This window comes from Bison bison, unplaced genomic scaffold (genome assembly GCF_000754665.1).
Source record: "Bison bison bison isolate TAMUID 2011002044 unplaced genomic scaffold, Bison_UMD1.0 scf7180017864145, whole genome shotgun sequence".
Classification (NCBI taxonomy): Eukaryota; Metazoa; Chordata; class Mammalia; order Artiodactyla; family Bovidae; genus Bison; species Bison bison.
In genome coordinates, this window is record NW_011494717.1 from 4,819,940 (window position 1) to 4,841,650 (window position 21,711).

Below are 21,711 nucleotides of genomic sequence, written 5' to 3' on the forward strand. Positions count from 1 at the left end.
TCACTGACATGATGGACATGAGTTTGAGTAAGCTCTGAGAGTTGGTGATGGACAGGGAAGCCTGGCATGCTGCAGTCCATGGGATTGCAAAGAGTTGGACACAACTGTGCAACAGAACTGAACTGAACACAATAAGTCCCACCTTCCATATTTAATACTTAAATAGTAGAGTATGATGTCTAAATTTCCTTTCTTTATGGCTAAACAAGGTCATATCATGCCTAATGTAAAACAGCTTAAGGGATAGAAGCCACATACCAAATAGATAGATATTATACGGTTTCATTAATCTTGGTGGAGCTTCCCAGCTGACTCAGTGGTAAAGAATCCACCTGCCAATGCAGGAGACACAAGAGACATGGGTTCTATCCCAGGGTCAGGAAGATTCCCTGGAGGAGGACACAGCAACCCATTCCAGTATTCTTGCCCCCAACTGAGAGCACACACACATTAATTTTGGTAACAGCAGATTTGAGGAAGCACCTGATGGATTCAGTATTCCTTCACAGGCAGCTTCTTGTCTTCAGAGAAAGTGACAACTGTCAAAACTGTTATCATCCAGTTTTTTGGAGTCCTATACTCTGGTCCCATACTCTGGTCCCATCACTTCATGGGAAATAGATGGGGAAACAATGGAAACAGTGTCAGACTTTATTTTTGGGGGCTCCCAAATCTCTGCAGATAGTGATTGTAGCCATGAAATTTAAAGACGCTTACTCCTTGGAAGGAAAGTTATGACCAACCTAGACAGCATATTAAAAAGCAGAGACATTACTTTGCCAACAAAGGTCTGTCTAGTCAAGGCTATGGTTTTTCCAGTGGTCAGGTATGGATGTGAGAGTTGGACTGTGAAGAAAGCTGAGCACCAAAGAATTGATGCTTTTGAACTGTCGTGTTGGAGAAGACTCTTGAGAGTCCCTTGGACTGCAAGGAGATCCAACCAGTCCATTCTAAAGGAAGTCAGTCCTGGCTGTTCTTTGGAAGGAATGATGCTAAAGCTGAAACTCCAATACTTTGGCCACCTCATGTGAAAATTTGACTCATTGGAAAAGACTCTGATGCTGGGAGGGATTGGGGGCAGGAGGAGAAGGGGACGACAGAGGATGAGATGGTTGGATGCATCACCGACTTGATGGATATGAGTCTGAGTGAACTCCGGGAGTTGGTGATGGACAGGGAGGCCTGGCGTAGTCCAATTCATGGGGTTGCAAAGAGCTGGACATGACTGAGCAACTGAACTGAACTGAACTGACTATACTCTGAGGTCAGCATGGGTAGAAATCTAGGACTCCGCTATTCTGGAAACTTTCCCTGTGGAGACTCACAAATTTTGCTGATTGGGGTTTAAAGCTACTCTTAAGGATGAGTCACTGGGGTAATGACACTCAACATTTCAACAGCCCTTTATCCCTTTTAGTTAATTATCCTGCAACATAGAAAATGATGATGGTTCTTATTTAAGAGGAAAATGAATGGTTTTGCTAAAATTGCAAAAGTCAGTGCAATTGGTTTCTAGATCACTGGGCATTTTGCCTCACATACTCCCAGGAGGATACATTGGCCTTGCACTCCCATCTCTCTCCCAGCCGTCCCAGCTACGGAGACCTTTTCCCCAATATGTGGCCTTCATTTGCCAAGAATTCTTTCAGCAAACTTCCTTCTGCTATATCCCTTCCATGAATAATATAAACACCAGCAAACACCTGGGAGTCATTAGTCTAATAGTTCCTGGCTTTGTTTAAAGTTGGGAAAACGTTCATGGCTTGAACAGATGAAGAAGTTGAAGGAAAAATCCATAGGATGCTTGTTGCTTTCTCATCAAATCTTCCCATCTATCTTCCCTAAGCAGTATAATCTACTCATCACTTCATCACCATCTCACTGCCCCACATTCACAACCACAAACACACACAAACACACTCACAACCAGTCATATACTCTGCTTTAATCAATCCTAACCTAAAGCTTTTCCCATCCTCTTCAGTGTGAACAATATCAAGTCCTTTTTCCTATGCTTATCAACATCGTTGAGATGGCAGAGACTTTATCAAAGGCTTATTAAGTAGGGATTTTTAAAAAGTAGATGGGATGTGTAGATGACTGCCGCTTCACTTTCCTTCCAGCAATTCCATCTTCATTCTTTCTAAAGAGGAAGTGACCAAGCACATTAGATTAGAAACAGCATTTTCTCTGAATTCTGTAGACCCTGAACACTCTCCTAAATCTGGCAAGCACTTGTGTGTGTGTATTCCCTATGATGGTTGGTGAAATGAGAAGCCAGCTCTGCCAATGGGAGGACAATGCTCAGAATGTCATTGTTTCCTCTTTATTGACACAGAGAAAAATATACACTATATGGGCTTCTCAGGTGGTGCTAGTGGTAAAGAACCTGCCTGCCAGTGTAGGAGACAAGAGAGATGTGGCTGCGGTTCCTATTTTGAGAAGATGCCCTGAAGGAGGGCATGGCAACCCACTCCAGCATTCTTGCCTGGAGAATGCCATGGGTGGAGGAGCCTGGCAGGCTACAGCCCATAGGTTCACAAAGAGGTGGACATGACTGGTGACTTAGCATGTGCACGCACACACGCACATTTGCCATTTACCCAGCACTCTGAAGAGAAGCTGTTAACTTTTTATCACATTGACTATAAAATATTATTCTGTCTCACAGTCCCTGTCCCATGATTTGTTCTGACTCCCTAGAGGTGCACACTATTATGAATTATATGTGTATCTTTCCATACTATTTTGCTTTTTTCTTTGTTCATTTTCTCTTTATAATATAAACGCACAATTATGTGCATATCAAGGATTTTTGAAATGTGTTCTAAATATCAGAGTGAATACATATTTTAAATATAATTTTATAACTTTATCTTTTAACATGCTTTCTAAATTTTGCCACATGGATGGATGGATAGATATATTCTTATATACATGGATAACATACATATACAGCTTAGAGAGAGGAAAAAGAGAGTGGGAGTAGGGGAGAGGAAGGAGAAGAAGGAAAGAGATTTATTACTTTAAAATGCCATAAAATATTTTATTGTGGCACTATGTCTCATTTCATTAATTAACATTTAACATCCTAGCGATTGACATTTAGGTTATTTCAGATTGTTGCTATTTTCATGATTGCACACAATGTTTCCATGCTGTGTGTCATGCAAGACCATTTTCCCCCATATCATCTATGGAATAGTTCGTCCTTGCTTTATTGATTTGTCTTTTTGTAAATCCGGAAAAATTTTTTGCCATTATCTCTTCAAATATTCCTTCTCCCCAGTGCCCATTTAATTTTTATTAACTGATAAAAGTGTTTTAGAGATTCCCAGATTATCTGCCATACAGTTGAATTTCTTATCAGCACTTCCATCTTTTCATTTTGGGAGCCATATTGTTGATGATTTTCTGAGATCTATAATCTGGTTCACTAACTTTCTCTTCATCTGTCAATATTTTCCCACTTAACCCATACTTAGTTGCTACGTGTTTTAATTGTAAGGATTAGATTTCTTATCTCTTGAATTTCTTTTAGAAATATGCTTGTTTTTCTTCCACAATAGCCGTAATATCCTACCCCTGTGTTAATAGACTTCATCCCTCTCTTTATCTCAATACAAATTAGAAATGCAATTTTTAATTTGCCTTTTCACCTTGTTCTTTCAAACCTGGTCTTTGCTTGTAAATTCTCCTGTTCACCGAATCTATTATTTACATCCATGACAGTGGGCTTTCTCATGCGTTCGTAATTTTATTGTGAGTTTCTCTCTGCTGGGAGATATCCTGCTAGAGAATCCTATGCTTGCCCAGGGTTGTGAATTAATTGTTATGTGTCAGTTTAAAATTTTGAATCCTAAGGGGAAATAAATTGCATTTTTAATTTTTAAAAATTTGTTGGCGTATAGAAGATTTACAACGTTGTGTCAGTTTCAGGTGTACAGCAATTTACATATACATGTATATCCACTCTCTTTAAGACTCTTTTTCCATATAGGTCATTACAGAGTATTGAGTTCCCTGTGCTATATAATAGGTTCTTGGTAGTTATCTATTTTATATATAGTAATGTGTGTATGTCAGTTTAAATCTCCCAGTTTATGCCTCTGCTCCCACATTCTCCCTGGTAACCACAAATTAAATTGCATTTGTTTTAATAAAAGTAACTCATTTTTCACTCCTGGCCTGGGAATGTAGCCTGTTTTCATGCTGTGTTCAAAGGCTAGTGGTCAAATTTATGCAGTGAGCCTTGTTCCAGTCCACCCACCACGTAGGGAGATTTGACACCCACCCCAGGATAGGCGCTCATCCCTAAGCGGGCATCTACCAGCCTCTGTGGTGCCACAGTCTAATCTCCTTAGATTTGGGTTCCTTCTTCATTTTTGGCACTTAGGAAGTTCTCCTTCTCAGATTTTTGACATCAGATATGAATTTAAAATTGAGCATGTGGTCTACTCAGTCAGTTCTCATCCTGTTCTTTGACCAGAAGTTCACTTTCCCTTGGACCTGTAACCATAGCAATCCTATTCCACTTCCCCACAGATGCCTGGATCAGTTTCTCAGCCCTCTTTTCTTCCTACTTGTGTATCAGTTACCCCTACATTATTACCACAGTGTTGTTATTACTATGAATATCTTAATTTTTTTTTTTGGATTTGAACATAATTTATTTATTTCAGTTCAGTTCAGTCGCTCAGTCGTGTCCAACTCTTTGCAGCCCCATGAAGCGCAGCACACCAGGCTTCCCTGTCCATCACCGAATATCTTAATATTTTAAAAGGTAAGATTCATTCTCCCTTCCTGTTTAAAATTCCCTTGACTCTTCTGTGGGAACTGTGGTACAGTCAGTTTGTGGTAGACTTATCATGATTATGGGACACACACACTGCTTCCTCAAAGGCACAGAATATCATACCCAGGAAACAAATAATGTGTCAATAACACTGTGATCAATCCTCCTAGGACTACCTTGCTACTAAATTGTAACAGACCACAAGGTGCAGTTTAACTGGGATATTCCAAAGCAATGGTTCCACTTCCGATCTCTCGCTCCTTAGAGAAGCAGCTAGAGAGGTAATGAGACAAGTGAAGGAGCATCAGTGGGAGGACCGTTCATGCATGCACAAATTCCTTCTGCAGAAAGGTCAAGGCTGGGAAGTGCCAACTCTGTGGAGGAATTATTCCTGTATCTATTTACGAAGGAAGGTAAAAGTCCATGATAACATCCATTAATAGCTGGAAGTTTTCAAGTTACAGTGGTAATGCTGAGATTTTTGAACCCAGTACCAAGCCCATGAATGGCCTGATCACTGAATAAGAGAAGGCTGGACAAAGAGGTGTGGGTAGTGTATCCCATTCATTGTGTCACACTGTTGCTTCCCTTCAGCCGTTCAGTACAGGCAGTGTAATAATTTCCAGGAAATGGCATGGTGTGGAGCACGCCTTGAGCACCAGGAGGCCAGGTGGAGACTCTGTTCAACTCCTAAAGGCTGGTTAATGTCTCATTTCTTGGGAAAGGAGGGGTGAGGGGAGTGTGTCAAGAAGGAAAATGAATCACCACACAGGATCTTCATCAATCTTACCCATGGCCTTTGAGCACAAATAGAGGCAGGTAACTCTGGTAACTCTAACCACATTACAAGGACAGTGTATTATCACAAAATTACTAATTTGTTGAGGCGACAGTACAATTTACACATCTCCAGTCCCATCTCTAATTGTCTGACACTTATTTGTTGCTGAAAAGAAGCACACAGCAGGAGAGGGTCTGAGAGGCAAGCCAATCAGTCGAAGGCTTTCAGAGCCACAATGGGCTCACTTCTGGCATACAGGACTTCACAAGAGAAGCTTTCAAAGGGGGAAAAAAGTCCCGCTTCTGATGGGAAAAGAGATTTTTGAAACAGAAAACATTGTTTGATAGAGATAATATAAAAATTGGGACAATTTCTGCTTTTTAACTTACTCCTAAGGCTGCAGTGAGGGAATCTGAGATCATGGAAAAATGCTTTGAAAACTCAGAATGCTGACAGATGTGAAGGAAGCAGGCATATACTGGGCGCTGTGCCATTCATCAGAGCTGGAAGCCTAGTGGATCCTCTAGCTTGTTGAATAATGCACTGTCTTCATTCTCTCTGGAGAAGGAAATGGCAACCCACTCCAGTATTCTTGCCTGGAAAACCCCATGGATGAAGGAGCCTGTAGGCTACAGTTCTTGGGGTGGCAAAGAGTCAGACATGACTGAGCGACTTCACTTAACTTCATTCTCTCTGGACCAGTCCCATATAAGAATGGCCACCTCTTGCCTGTCTGTCTCTCCCTTTCTTTTAACTCTTCTAGATAGCTAACAAATCTTAGACTGCCTGGTTTATTTCATTTAAATATGTTGCAAGGAATGATAAGCAATGCCATGCAAGAAATGACAAGAGACATGTCAGTCACCTTCATTACCATAAAGGCAAATGGAGACTTCCTGAATGAATGGAGTCCCATCTTGGATAGATCAAAGTCAGAAAGAGCCAAATGTGGCATAAAGCACAGCCTCTTTCTCAGCCACCCCCCAAAGACCACAGAAGTAAAGAGGAACAATACATTTGAAATAACTCACCTTATAAGTTCAATGCAGACAACAGCTGCTTGAATTGCAAAACTATGTTGCAAAGCCAAAAAATATTCAAAAACCTATGAAGGTGAATTGTATGAATACTTTGTGGACTTACTAGATAGCCCTACTAACAAGGAGCTATATATGTCTTCTAGGAGCTTGTACACACAAGGACACACACATATTTGTGTATAGAGAGAATTAACATTACAAAGTAATAATGTATTTGATCAGCTGTCAAATGTAGGTGCTCACGCATAAACATGCTCTAGATTTCAGAGCATGAAGAAATTCCTTCCTGCTGGTGAGCAGGCAAGGCTCCATGGAGGAGGCCTCAATTAGGTACACCTTGAAGTACAGGCTTATATATTTATATATGAAAAGAGGAAGCAAGGTATAGACAGATCAGTTGGAAATATTATTAGTAAAGCCTTCAACGTGAAACTGAGCAATCCTTGTAAAGAAGACAGTAGGATCACTTTAGTGGGAGCAGAGGCTCCATGGAGGAGGGAAAAGCAGATAAATCTTAAAAAGAGTCATTTAGTTAGACTGCAGAGGTCCTTCACTACCAGAATAAAAGAGAGTACCATGAGGATTAAGCAAAGATTTAGTCATCATGGACAGCATCAAACATTTCCAACTTTGGCTGAGACTAAACGAAAAGAAGATTAGGCTCGGGGGATAACAGAATTTTTTTTTTCCAGAGGTTGCCAGTCAATTAAATGTGGCTTTTACATATTTTAAGTTCCTTATAATATTCAGTGTTTCAATAGTTCTTATCAAATAAGCTTGCTGAGAACCAGCTCTACCTTGTGACAACTTAACTTCACTAAATCATTTTATTATCTGGAAGAGTCAGCAATGGGTTGACGTGCCATAACTTTGATAGGAGTTTAATTCATTTCAAATGAAACTATCAAAATGCTATTGAAGAAATAGTTTATGTCTACCCTGTATTATATTATTAGGCATCAAAATAATCTGTGTCAAAAAGGCTGGCATCATGTATAACCTTGGGTCACATATGGATCATAGCAGAGTCCAAGCTTACTCTGCATATTACAAAGTATATCATATTTTCATAGAGACCGTGAGAGAAGGCTACATAACTAACCATGAAGTATGTGGTCAATCACAAACCATGCAGTCTGTACTTGTCAAATCCTAATCTAACTTAGTTTACATTTAAGAATACAAGACACTTAAAGAGAAAACAAGTCTGATTTCAACAATGGAAAATATCACTTAAATGTTAATATATTAGGACTGCTTATCTGGATATTGCTCACTCACTAGCATTTGTCAAGAGTATACATACATTTACTTAGAGATCATGAGCAACTGATGAGCCCCATCTGAGAAGAGGTGAGAGGGAAACACGATATTAAACATTTAACGATATTAAATGTTAAGAACAAACTTTTAAAATATATACTCATGTGGTCCATGGATTAAGTCATTCAATACATATTAATATTTATTGTCTATGATACAGCATATACCATTTTTGGTATTAGGCATATAACAATGAACAATAATAGTCTCTGCCTCCATGAAGTTTTTTGTTTTTATTTTTTTTTTAATTTATTAAATAGCTGATCATAGCAGTGCTATTTACTGTGGCCAAGATATGGAAGCAATCTAAATGCTCATCAACAAATAAACAGATAAAAAATATGTGATATATATATATACACACACACATACACAAACAATGGAATGCTGCTGCTGCTGCTGCTAAGTCGCTTCAGTCGTGTCCGACTCTGTGTGACCCCATAGACGGCAGCCCACCAGGCTCCTCTGTCCACGGAATTCTCTAGGCAAGAATACTGGAGTGGGTTGCCATTTCCTTCTCTGAATGGAATACTACTCATCCATAAAAAAGAATGAAATAGTTCCATTTGCAGCAACATGGAAACATGGATGGACCTAACAATTATCATACTAAGTGAATTAAGTCAGAAAAAGGAAGACAAATAGGATGTATCACTTATATGTGGAATCTAAAATATGACACAAATGCCTCCATGAAATTCTTATTCTAAAAGGAGACACAGATGAAGAGAAACAAACAACAAAAGGCATCTAGTGGTATATCAGGCATGGTGCATTCCTGGAAGAAAAATGAAGCATAATAGGAAAATAGAAAGCTTTAGGCTGTTTTCTTAAATCAGGTGATCAAGAAAGGCTCATACAACATTTAGGAAGAAACCAAGGACAAGAGAGGAAGATAGTCCTGAATATATTTGGGGGAAAGATTACCAAAGGGAAAAGGATTAGCAAGTGTGAAAGTTTTAATACAGAATAATGTTTACTGCAGTACAAGAAGAAAAATCAACCAGGGAAGCTAGATCAGAGTGAGTAAGACAGAGGGCATGGTTGACGAGACTGGCAAGTTAGCAAGAGAACTACATTATTAAGCATTGGATTAATATTAAGGACCTTGAATTTGAATCAAAATAAGGTGGGAAATCTTTGGAAGGTTTTTCTTTTGTGGAAGACATTTCATTTGATTTGTCTTTCAGAGGCTTCATTCTAGCTGCTTTGTGAAAAATAGGAGGAAAATATGGAAATATTGCAATATTTGTTTATTTTTTTAAGTGGAAACACACTGTCTAAATTTTTATGATTTATTTTTTAAATAGACATTGTATTTTTGAGATTCATCCACTTTGATCCATACAGCAACATCCTATTCCATTTCACTGCTATACAGTATTCTTTTGGTATATGAATATGCTAAAATTTTATTATGTATTTTACTTTCAGTGAACAGCTTCCAATTGCTTGTAGTACTTTGCACTTCAGAAAATGCTGCCATTTTGTACATGGTTCTTAAACATATGTACTATTTCCTCTTGGGTATATATCTAGGAATCAAATTTGTGGACCAGAGGACTCATCCATCTTACTTATATTTGGTAATGACTCCCTGTTTTTCAAAACAGAATGTACAAATCTAGACCTCTTTGAGCAGTTTATGATGGCTCTTGTCACTTCAAAATTTTGACCATACTTGCAATTCTCAGACTAATTTTTATTCATTCTTATTCATTTTGTGGTTGTGAAAGAGTAATCCAATGCAACCTGTATATCCCATATTATTAATAACATTAAGCAGCTTTTTATATGCTTATGTTCCATTCAGGTTTTCTATTTTGTGATATCCTGTTGTGGGGGGGAAGGTTCCTCATTTTTTTACTCTTGGGTCCTTTGCCTTGTGAGAAAGTCTTCCAATGGCAGCATCTGCCTCATGATGAACCACAGCTCCTAAGCACAGTGAGGTAACATGTTGACACTACCTTCCAGTGACATGAATGGTGCAGGGAGGTCTTATTTTTCTATTTCCTAGTGTTTATTGGGATACTTTCAAGTCTGAGCAAAGCAGAAGCACAGCAGAAGCGCTCACCCATGCTCATTGGCTTCACAGGCTCTTAGAGCCACGTGTATTAACTGAGCGGATTGACTACAAGATTACAGCCTTTTCCTATCCTGTACTTCATCACGCCAAACAATGTCATTCCCAGTGCAGGACTGACAGGCACTCATGTCCGGCCTTGGTTCTGTATCCCCAATCCATTAGTATTGGCTCCAGGTCAGCTTTTTGAATACAAGATCAATTGTAATATAGTTACATTGACTTCTCTGTGTATCAGAGAGTAGATAGAAAGTTGAGAGGGATCAATAAATGCCAAACAACAAATCAGAAAATACATAGTGTATATGAACCAGTTAGCATGCATGGATTTCTCTGTGCTTGCCATTGATTCAAGTATACGTAATCCAGAAATAATGTGTTCATATTCATATCTGAAAGCCAAAATGGAACTCAAACTCCTCAGGCTATGTCTTTAGCTGAATAGAAAATAAATGACAAAATTCTTGGTTTTGTGTTCAAAATCTTAAGTTTTCTGGATCTATTACCTTTTCAAACTCAGTCATGTCTTCTCTTCAGATGTGTCTGTTGCTGGGAGGGATTGGGAGCAGGAGGAGAAGGGGACAACAGAGGATGAGACGGCTGGATGGCATCACTGACTCGATGGACGTGAGTCTCAGTGAACTCCGGGAGTTGGTGATGGACAGGGAGGCCTGGCGTGCTGTGATTCATGGGGTCGCAAGGAGTCGGAGACGACTGAGCGACTGATCTGATCTAATTTGCCTTGTCCTGCTTGTCCTGTGTCCATTTGTCCTCCACCATAGCCATAAGTTTCCTTCCCATCTGTTTTATGCCTCCTCAAACCACCCCCTAACCAAGGCCCTGGCCAAATCTCTCTCTTCCATTAAACCTGTAACACGATTACTCTGAGGCTCAAGCGGTCAAAAAGCCCTAGCATGTATTCTTCTTAGGACTAATTTATAGCCTTATCATCTTTGCCTTATCATGTCTTCCTAATGTGATTAGCTTGCCACCTGTGTTTTCAAGCCAACACCTGAGGATCTAGGACTGTGGACTATCTACATATGTGCCACCCAGACAGCACATTGCTTGCACACAGTAGATGCTTAATTAAAACTGATGGGTTAATGCAGACATATGCCTGCACACATACCACTTGCTAACGTCATGTTCATCAAAATTAATCAATTTCCACTAGGATCCTGCCCTCTTTTTAACTTGAGGCACTGAGTCAGACAATTTCTACATTTCCATTTTTTTCCTTCCACTCATCCTGACCATAATTTCATCTTTAAGGTGAGCACCTATTATTAAAGAAACATCAAGCTAAAATATGCAAGGTAGTCCTAGCTACACCTCACTCCAGTACTCTTGCCTGGAAAATCCCATGGACAGAGGAGCCTGGTAGGCTGTAGTCCATAGGGTCATGAAGAGTCAGACATGATTAAGAGACTTCACTTTCACTTTTTACTTTCACACATTGGAGAAGGAAATGGCAACCCACTCCAGTGTTCCTGCCTGGAGAATCCCAGGGACGGGGGAGCCTGCTGGGCTTCCATCTATGGGGTCTCACAGAGTTGGACACAGCTGAAGCGACTTAGCAGCAGCAGCAGCAGCAGTCGTAGCTAAAATGCATGGGGCACCTTGTTCCTTCTTAAGGTCATGTCTTAGTATCACTGGCATGTCTTGGTATCTCAGAGATTCCAGCTTCTTGTTCCCACGTCTCATCATAGAGATTTAAAATTAGTCTAAAGATGAGACAATCGTGTTCTTAAAGAACCTTGAGCTGTCTTTGGGCCTGATAACTTAGGAAGTTATCACTATTAATAAAGTTAATAGCACATGTTTTTGACAAAAACTTATATAATGCATGCTTCTTAGTGCTTTACAGGTATTCACGCACTTAATTTGTATAAACTTCTACAAGACAGGTACTGTTACTCTGCTCAAGATTGTCTCTTAGCCACTCTCCATCCAGGCCCCTCCATTCCTCATGCTGCATCAGGCTCCTTGTCCTCAGGTTTATCATGGAATCCAGCCACTGGGACAGAGTAGCAATATATTAGAGAGAGGGAGGAGAGAAAGGTCAATATTTTTACTTTATCAATTTCCTTTTTGCCAGGCTGTGTATTGACAACAGATGCTTTTATTCCTGCCAAAGTCTACAACTTCCATAGCTAGCCCTCTCCTAAAGCAATAACTCTCCTAAGATTCTATTAACCACTCTCTCTTCTTGCCCTTTTACCTTGGAAGGGTGAGGGTTTTTTATTGCTAAAGTATTTTATTATCCTTTATTAGTTTTCTTAAGTGTTCTCACACCTCTGTAAATATTCCTTTTATTAAACTCTTTTAAGTTGTCCCATTTGAGTATAGCATTTGACTGCCTGGGCATGAACCTTTACAAGTAAGGAAACTGAGACACAATTACACGAAGTTACTTGCTCTTACTTATTCAGCTAGCAAGCAGCATCGTTGGAATTCAGATCTTGGCTGTCTGACTCCACAATCTGTGCTCTGATCACAGATTGTTCTATGCTCTCCCTGGGTCTCCAAATTTAGCCAGACAACTGGTTTTTAACACTAATATAAGCCTCCAATATATGCTTATCAGCTGAAGCCAAGACCAAAGGCCTCTTTCTTTGCCAGGAGAGAAAGATCATCAGATCAATTTCAGAAAGGATGCGGGCAAAGTTAAACATGAAAAAGGAAAAAACTGCATTTGGCCATGGTTTTCCTGTGAACTTCTTCTAGGTTCTACTATTGTCTGTTTTGCATTTAAACAGTAGAGACAGGCATGGATTTAAGAAAAACTAAAAAAATAGTACATGATTGAAAACAAGGAACAAGAACAACAAAGAGCTACAGTCTAAAATCAAAATCCCACTGAACCTTTCAAAGACTCAAGCCAGCCCTTTGCTCAAACCAAAACCAATAATGAAGTTGAATTTAAACAAAAAATATAATAATTTTGTAAAGGAAATGCTCATGAAGTTACTCAAGGTGGCTGATGAGATCTTCCACTCCAATCCTACAATAAAACAGCCAGTGGTCTGTCCTACAATTACCATGAAGACAACATTGTTTAAATACCACTGTGCATCAGATGCCTACTATGTGTGAGAGGCTGTACCTAAATATCATTGATAAATTTCTCCACATCCTTGAAAGTTAGATAATATTAGTGCCGTTTATTCAGTAGAGTAGAGGCTCAGAATTATTATTTTCTCATCATCAAAACATGAGTGGAGCTGCTATATTTAAAATGGATAACCAACAAGTTGCTACTGAGTTGCACAGGGAACTCAGTGTTATGTAGCCACCTGGATGGGAAGGGAGTTTGGGGGGGATAGATACATGCATATGTATGACTGAGTCCCTTTGCTGTCCACCTGAATCTATTGGCTATGCCACCAGAAACTACTGGCTGAGAATGGCATTGAAACATGTAAAATATCATGTATGAAACGAGATGCCAGTCCAGGTTCGATGCATGATACTGGATGCTTGGGGCTGGTGCACTGGGACGACCCAGAGGGATGGTATGGGGAGGGAGGAGGGAGGAGGGTTCAGGATGGGGAACACATGTATACCTGTGGCGGATTCATTTTGATATTTGGCAAAACTAATACAATTATGTAAAGTTTAAAAATAAAATTTAAAAACATTTTTTTAAATAAAGTTTTAAAAGAAATGAGTGGAGAATTAGGATTCAAACTCAAATATGCTTTTTAATATTATATATATATATATATCTTTTAAAAAATTATTGTACTCACAGGTGTAGAATTACACAATAATTCAAAATTCAATGCCCTCAGAATGATGGAAACCACCTTGAACTCTATTTAAGCTTTCCCCAGTTTTGTAGTGCATACATTATTTTGGCTGACATGAGATTATACAGATACAATGAAATGCGTTTGTTTTCTTTTTATAGTTCCCTGAAAGCAGCCACGAGTGAGGTAAGAATAGAGTATAATTCCATGTATACAGTTGGAATTTTCACACCTGAGAGCTGAAATGATTTAAACTTGTTAGTTCTATCAGACTCTGCCAATTGCAGAATATACTTGGTTTTGTGCAATGCACAGGTCTCTAAAACCGTTTACAGTCCACAGAGAGTGGGAATTGAATCCTTTCCTTATGACTTCTAAGTCATTTAAGAAAGAGAAACCTCAGATTTGAGGGAGCATCTCTATATTATTCTTTTTCCCCTTATTTCCTCATCCTTGGCAACATGCTCAACAGTAAATCAAGTACCTAATTTAAAAGTAAACTTTAAAAAAAAATGTATGGTTTGGTAGACACAAGGCAGGAGTTTCTATAACAATTATTCAGTTTGGAAGACTGAGGTAGATAAAACCACAAGATCTGGTCCATGGGCTTTTCTCTGGCTGCATACAGTTTTGTACCCAGAGGTAGAGAAATTGTAGGCTTCTGATGTTGTAGGAAGTGCTGCTAACCATGTTTACAAAAATGGTTGAGAAAACCCATGTCTGTCTGACAGCTTTTTACCACATCAATTATAAATGCATTTTCCCTTGGGTGGTATTATCTCTCGCCCAAGGAATTTTCCACTGTCCTGGAGCATTTGCTGAGGAGAATTGATTAGGAAGGCGGCTTCCCAGTAGATGGAGAGAAACTGCAAATGCTTCTGTTTGTTGATGCTGTTACCCTCGTAGCATAAGTACTGCAAGAATGTGAACAATAACAGCCAAAAATTCAACCGGAAGCTGCTATGATAGGATTGGCAATTCACCCCTGCAGAGCAGAACAGACCCAGATGTGTGCAGCTGGAATAGAACTACCTGGGCAAAGTGATATTTGCTGGTGAGGGAATTACAGACATCACCCATTTGTAGGGGTGGGAGGAGATACATATTTTTTTCAGGATGAGCTGGAATTGTCTTGACTGATCATACTGAACAGTTTTTCACTGGTAATGTTTGTATAGACCCAGTTTTCTCTTCTTTTTCTGATTACGATCACGGGATGCCTGCGTGCAAGTTCACTCACTGCAGTCATGTCTGACTCTTTGTGATCCCATGGACTGTAGCTCACCAGGTTCCTCTGTCCATGGGATTCTCCAGGCAAGAATTCTGGAGTGGGTTGCCATACCCTCCTCCAGGGGATCTTCCCAACCCAGGGATTGAATCTGCATCTCTTTACGTCTCCTTCATTGCCAGGCAGGTTCTTTATCATTAGCACCACCTGGGAATATCAAGTCTAAACTAATTATTAAGGAGAGTTTATATAAAATACTTTCAACAATTCTGGGTGTATTTTTCAAGCCCTTCTGTATATTAACGTGACCAACTTTGAAAAATTTATATGATATTATACATGTTTCAATGCTATTCTCCCAAATCATTCCCCCTCCCCACAGAGTCCAAAACACTGTTCTATACATCTGTATCTCTTTGCTGTCTCGCATACAGGGTTATCGTTACCATCTTTCTAAATTCCATATATATGCCTTAGTATACTGCATTGGTGTTTTTCTTTAGGATACAGGATGCTTGGGGCTGGTGCACTGGGATGACCCAGAGGGATGGTATGGGGAGGGAGGTGGGAGGGGGGTTCAGGTTTGGGAACACGTGTACATCCGTGGCAGATTCATGTTGATGTATGGCAAAACCAATACAATATTGTAAAGTAATTAGCCTCCAATTAAAATAAATAAATAACAAAAAATAAAAATTTATATGTTTGTTTATTTTATTTTTACAATATAAAACTTGATGGTATTTGATCCTGACTAAGGTGACTGCATCTCAACCTTCTTTCCAATGTTATTTCATATTGGAGTAGAATGGCAAAATGTTGTCTCATAGGACTTTTTCTGTAACATCTTAGGCCTAGGATCAATATATAGGAAGCATTGAATTAATGTTAATTGAAAGATACAACTTAAATTGACAGATTATTTTGGAAAAGTGAACGTATGAGGTAAAGGTCTTAAAACTGTTCAACGTTTTTGTACCAGCCATCCCATGACTATAAATTTATCTTAGGAAATAAATATAGTTATGCTGTTCAACATGATTGGCATAAGCCACACTGAGCACTTGAAATTTGGCTCATCTGAGATGAGCTGTGAGTATAACACCTATTGAATTTTATAGGGCAGGGCTGAATTGGGAGTTTGGGACCACCATATGCAAATTCATATATAGAATGGATAAATAATATGGTCCTATTTTATAGCGCTGGGAAACATATGCAATATCCTATAATAAACAATAATGGAGAAGACTAAGAAAAAGATATAATAGATACTGAATTTTGAGGACAATATAAAAATGTAGACTATCTTACTAATATTTTAATAATATGTAGAAATGAAGTATTTTTAATATATTGGATCAAATAAATTAACTTCACCTGTCTTTTTTTTTTTTTTTTTTTTTTTTTTTTACTATTTTAAGATATACTCAAACGAAGAAAGGACTGTATGCATATATTTACTACAAAGTGGCCTATGGTGTAAGCATTTTGGTACAAAACTGAAATACATATTTATCGATGTTGCTGCTTAGTTGCTCAGTCATATCCAACTCTTTGCAACCCCGTGGACTGTAATGCACCAGGCTCCTCTGTCCACGGGATTTCCCAGGCAGGAATACTGGAGGGGGTTGCCATTTCCTTCTCCAGGGGATCTTCCTAACCGAGGGATTGAACCTTTATCTCTTGTATTGCAGGTGAATTCTTTACCACTGAGTCACCAGAGAAGCCCATCTATCAATGAGAGAATAGCTAAGAATATTAGAAAATAGATAAATGCCTCAATGGTATACAGCTACATAACAATGGCAATATGTGGAACACCCATATAAGTGAAAAAGTAGGCAAAAATATTGTATGTACAACCTTATAGAACTTTATAAAAATATGTATCTAAATGGAAAAAGCCTGGAAGATAATATAAAAAAACACACTCTTCATAAAGAAAGATTTTTAAAATATTGTTTTTCTTCTTCAAAACCTGGTCATTTGGCGTTACACTATTGCTTTCATCAGTTCAGTTCAGTCGCTCAGTCGTGTCCAACTCTTTGTGACCCCATGCACTGCTGCACTCCAGGCTTCCCTGTCCATCACCAACTCCCGGAGCTTACTCAAGCTCGTGTCCATCGAGTCCGTGATGTCATCCAACCATCTCATCCCTTCTCCTCCTCCCTTCAGGAGGCATCTAAATGGAATCTAAATGTATCTAAATGGGGGAAGGGGGGGGGCTGGACTGGAAGATAATGTGAAAAATAACACTCTTCATAAAGAAAGATTTTGGAAATATTGCTTTTCTTCTTCAAAACCTTGTCATTTGGTATTACACTATTGTTTTCATAGTTAAGACAAATAAAAACATAAAACTGGCAGAGAAAGGTGTTTTGGCTTCCTCTGTGTCTTCTAGGTGATGTCCTGTTAAGAGTGTTCAAATATCTTGCAAACGTGGGCAGCCAGTTACGTCTGCCAGGGAGTAATCAGTGCATCTGATGTGGGTATATGGTTAACATATGGTTCATCTTTGGGACTTATGGTGGGATTGCTAACACCTGTACAACTTCACCAAATATTTTGAGTTTTACAGAAGAAATCACACACACACACAACACACACACACAGAGAGAAACCAAATCAATTCAGTCACTGAAGAAATAAACACAAGGTTCTTGCATCAGCACTGCTATAGATCACTTACATTCCTATTATGGCCCTATACCAAAGCTCCCGCGATCTCATTGTCTCAATGTCTCATATTTTTATTTTGAGCTCTCCGCCTCCATTCTCTCTGCTCCTCCAGTCTTAGTGTACAAGACAGTTTCCCTAAACTATTTCTCTTGCAATGTCTTATCCCTCTTGATTAGAAAAACAATGAAAACCTAAATGAACAACCAGTTTCTTAGCTGTAGATTAACAACCAATTGCCTTTCTATCAGTCTTTATTCAAGATCTGCACTCCTGTCTGCTCTCACAGATTATAATCTCTAGTTTACTGGATTTAACTATACTAAATAAGTACTGGTCTGGTTAATAAAATACTGGTTAACAAAGTATTCATTTTGGAAAGCCTAGACCAACTATCACCTTTTAATGAAGTATTCCATCTCCTACTGACGGTGTTTTGGACAGAGATGCAAAAATGAGGCACCTCTCTTTAACAAACACTGTTATCAGTGAAACCTATTCAGTCCTCAAGACAGAAATAGGGGCTCAAAACCTCACTCCGCCTTCTCTTCAAGGCACAATTCTGTTAGTTTTGCTTTCTAACCAGCCTCTCATTTCCTTCCCTCCTCTCTCTACCTTTTCTCCATTTTAGGCCCGCCATCCGCATCATGCCTGGATTTTGTGCCCCTGCTCCTTTGGTCTCACCTACTCTGATCTTGTTCCAGTAACCAAACCACTCTTCACATAACTGCTACAGAACTAGTCCAAAAACACAAATCTGATTATTCGCTCCCTTCCTTGCAGTAGTGTCTTTACTTACTCGCCATCACCTCCAGGGTAATATTTCTAGTGGGTAATGAAACACACTGTCACTCTAGCACCATCTCTCCATATTTACTCTTTTATAGTTTATGCTCCAGCAATACCAATCTGTTTGTTTGTTGCTAAATATAGCATGTGTTTTTTAGGTTTTGTATCTTTTCTCCTGATCGTCTCTCTGCCTCTTTGACCATTCCCAACTGCAGGGCATGTAAACAGCACCTGACTTTTTCTTCCTTATCCTTCGAAATTAAAATGAGTGTGGTTTTCTCTAGGAAATGATTAGAAAATCAGCTCTGATTGATATTGACAGCTGGCTTCACTGCAGTTCCTCTCTTCTTTCCACTCCCATGTCACTTAGACATATAGCTATCAATTCATTTCCATGACTTTTCAAAAATAACCATGTCTGTCCCTCCTGGCAGATAGAAAGCACCTTGAGAACAGAAAATATATCTCATCTCGTTCTCTGTCACCAGGTTCCGTATGTTGTGGGCACTCAATACGTTTGTGGAATGAACTAGCAAAGAAAGCCAGCTGAACCCACTGAACATAAACTACTTATGATGACAAGAGTTTAATCCAGTTTTAACTGTAATACTGCCAGTGATCAATCAAATATTTACTTAATCTTAGGGCTCTCTCTTTTTTGTCATAGCCAAAATATTAGTGCTAAGGTGAACAACCCTCTGGGTTTCTCTGGTTTGTTAGTTTGCATGGAACAAAAGATCTTGACACAGACTACCTAGAGAGACAGAAAGGAAAGGAATGTGCAGTAGACGTCACCTTGAGCTTGCCGGTATGTTTCAAGTTTATAAGATCAGTCAGCTACAGCTTGCAAAGGTGAATTCAGGTCCAGGTAAATGTTAGTATGAGATATTTGAGTTTTGCAAGAAAAACATTTTCCATTGGGTTGCTTCTTTTAAATACCATGACCAGCAGTGTCCACTGGGAAATCAAAGAAGCATGTTTGCTTTTACTTCTCCTTGCTATATGTGCTGTCTATTCCAGGATTGTGACACTGTACTTCCTTCATTTGGTGGGTATGGATCCCCTCAGGGACCCTGAAGTATCTTTGGAAATACCAAAGAAATAAATTTTCATTTTATACAACTAATTGGATAAGAATTTATGTTAAATTTACAAAACACATGCCAAGGAATTTTAAAAATCTGGTACATTTTTAGATATTCTTCCTCTTGTACAATTTATCATAATGGAAACTAGAAATAAATGTTTCTGTAAAACAAGTAAGTACTGCAGTAAGAATTAGTTCTAAGTTATGGGAAGGTATTTCAAAAGAAAATAAAATATACCTTGTCAAATAAAAAATGTTTAGACTATAATTTCAAAAGCTGCAAGAAATGGCAGGTTTTGATAGTTTGAAAATTTCCTTTGTAATTCTCTACTAAAGAATTAAGACCACTCTTGAGTTTTACAAATAAGGAAGTGAAAAAATTATTTAAAATGTTGCTAGACTATAACATTCATTTTTTTTAAAGATTTTTTGTTCAGAAGACATCTGAAGACTGTGACCTTATACTTCAAAAGTGTGATTCCAACAGCTATTCTTAATCCTGTGTTGTTCTCAATGAGTGTTATCATTGATTAGCTAATAAATACATTCTAAATACCTATTGTGTGCTAGAATGTAACTCCAAGACCACACAACAATTCAAAGGATCTTCTAAGATGACTAAGACAAGATTTCAGTGTATGTATTCATGAAAATCACAAAGTCAGTTTGGGACACCCATGTTAAGGTCACACCATATCCAAATGTCAGTATAATAACAAAAGACAGAAAGCTACAGTCATAGAGAACAGACCAGTTATTGCCAGGGATGGAAGATGCAGGGAAGATGGGACTATGAGGAAGTTTTAGGGGGCTGATAGAACCCCTGATGATGGGGTTGGTTACATAAATCTATGCATGTGTTAAAATTCCTAGAACTGTACACTAAAAAAGAGCATTTCCTGTTATTAAAATAATAATGAAATATAAATTAAGTAGGAAGAATAATAAATTATGCTTATATGCTTTTCAAAAAAATAATAAAGGGCAATCAAAGAGTAAAGTACAAATTCCTCCATCAATCAAAGATGTCTTCAGAATAGATGATGCCACTTATTATCACATATCCATATTTCCCATTGACATGTTTAGAATTTGGAGATGGTACAGAAAAAGGTGGAACCATAATAAAATAATTTTAATACTTTAAAGCCTTCCCTTGCCAAGCCCAGCAGGTGGGAATCATATGCTGTGTGCAGAACTTGGACTGGGTTTGTAAGGGATGGTTTCCACAGCCCCTGTTTTTCTACAGATGGCCCATTGCAAAGTGGGGAGCAAAAGCCACCTTTCTGGCCAGAAGCCACTCTCTACTCTAATGCAGTTAGATGGCAGCAACTCAGGCTTTACATAGCAGCTGATGACCAAATAATCCAAGTGTAATTAAAAGTCATGTTCAGAAAACAAAAAAGAAATCCCCATAGAGTGGTTTCCAGGAGGAAGCTATCAGGCAGCCACACAGGAGGCCAAATACAAAGGATGTATGAGCCAAAAATGACATGGGAAGAAAAGGGACCTGGCTAAAGATGGAAGGAATAGGGGAGAGGCTGGAAACTCTTGAGCTCCAAAAGCAATGGCTGCTCAGAGCTGATTAGCTCACCTGAAGGTGATGAGAAGGGAAAAGAAGAAAAATCCCTGCTTTGGACCTAAAACAAGAGAAATGCCCTAAGCTCATTAGCATCAGGGAGCCAAAGGCTTTGTTCCCACACAAAATTAGCTGAGAGAATTACAGAATAATGATCGTCTTTGGTAAACAGACTTCACGCCTGGAATTAGCTCTGGTGCCCCCACATTCATTATTTCTCTTGTGGACACAAAGGAATATTTGTATGAAAGTCAGTGACGTCAGTAAACACGCTTGGCTGGAATTCCCTAGGGGCTATGAGAACTTATGGAGGCAATGAAAAATTACAAAGTGGTCAAACAGTTTTGACAGGAAACAGGAAATGCTTCCTTCACCAAAGCAAATTTTCTGTGATTTAGGTTAGAAAAGAAACACGTCAAATGTATATTCCAAGAAAACTGCAGCTACCTGAGTCTCTTCATTTTGTCATTGTGTTAATTGTTCAGTCATGTCTGACTCTGAGAACCCATGGACTGGAGCTCACCAGGCTCCTCTGTCCATGGAATTCTCCAGGCAAGAATACGGAGTAAGTT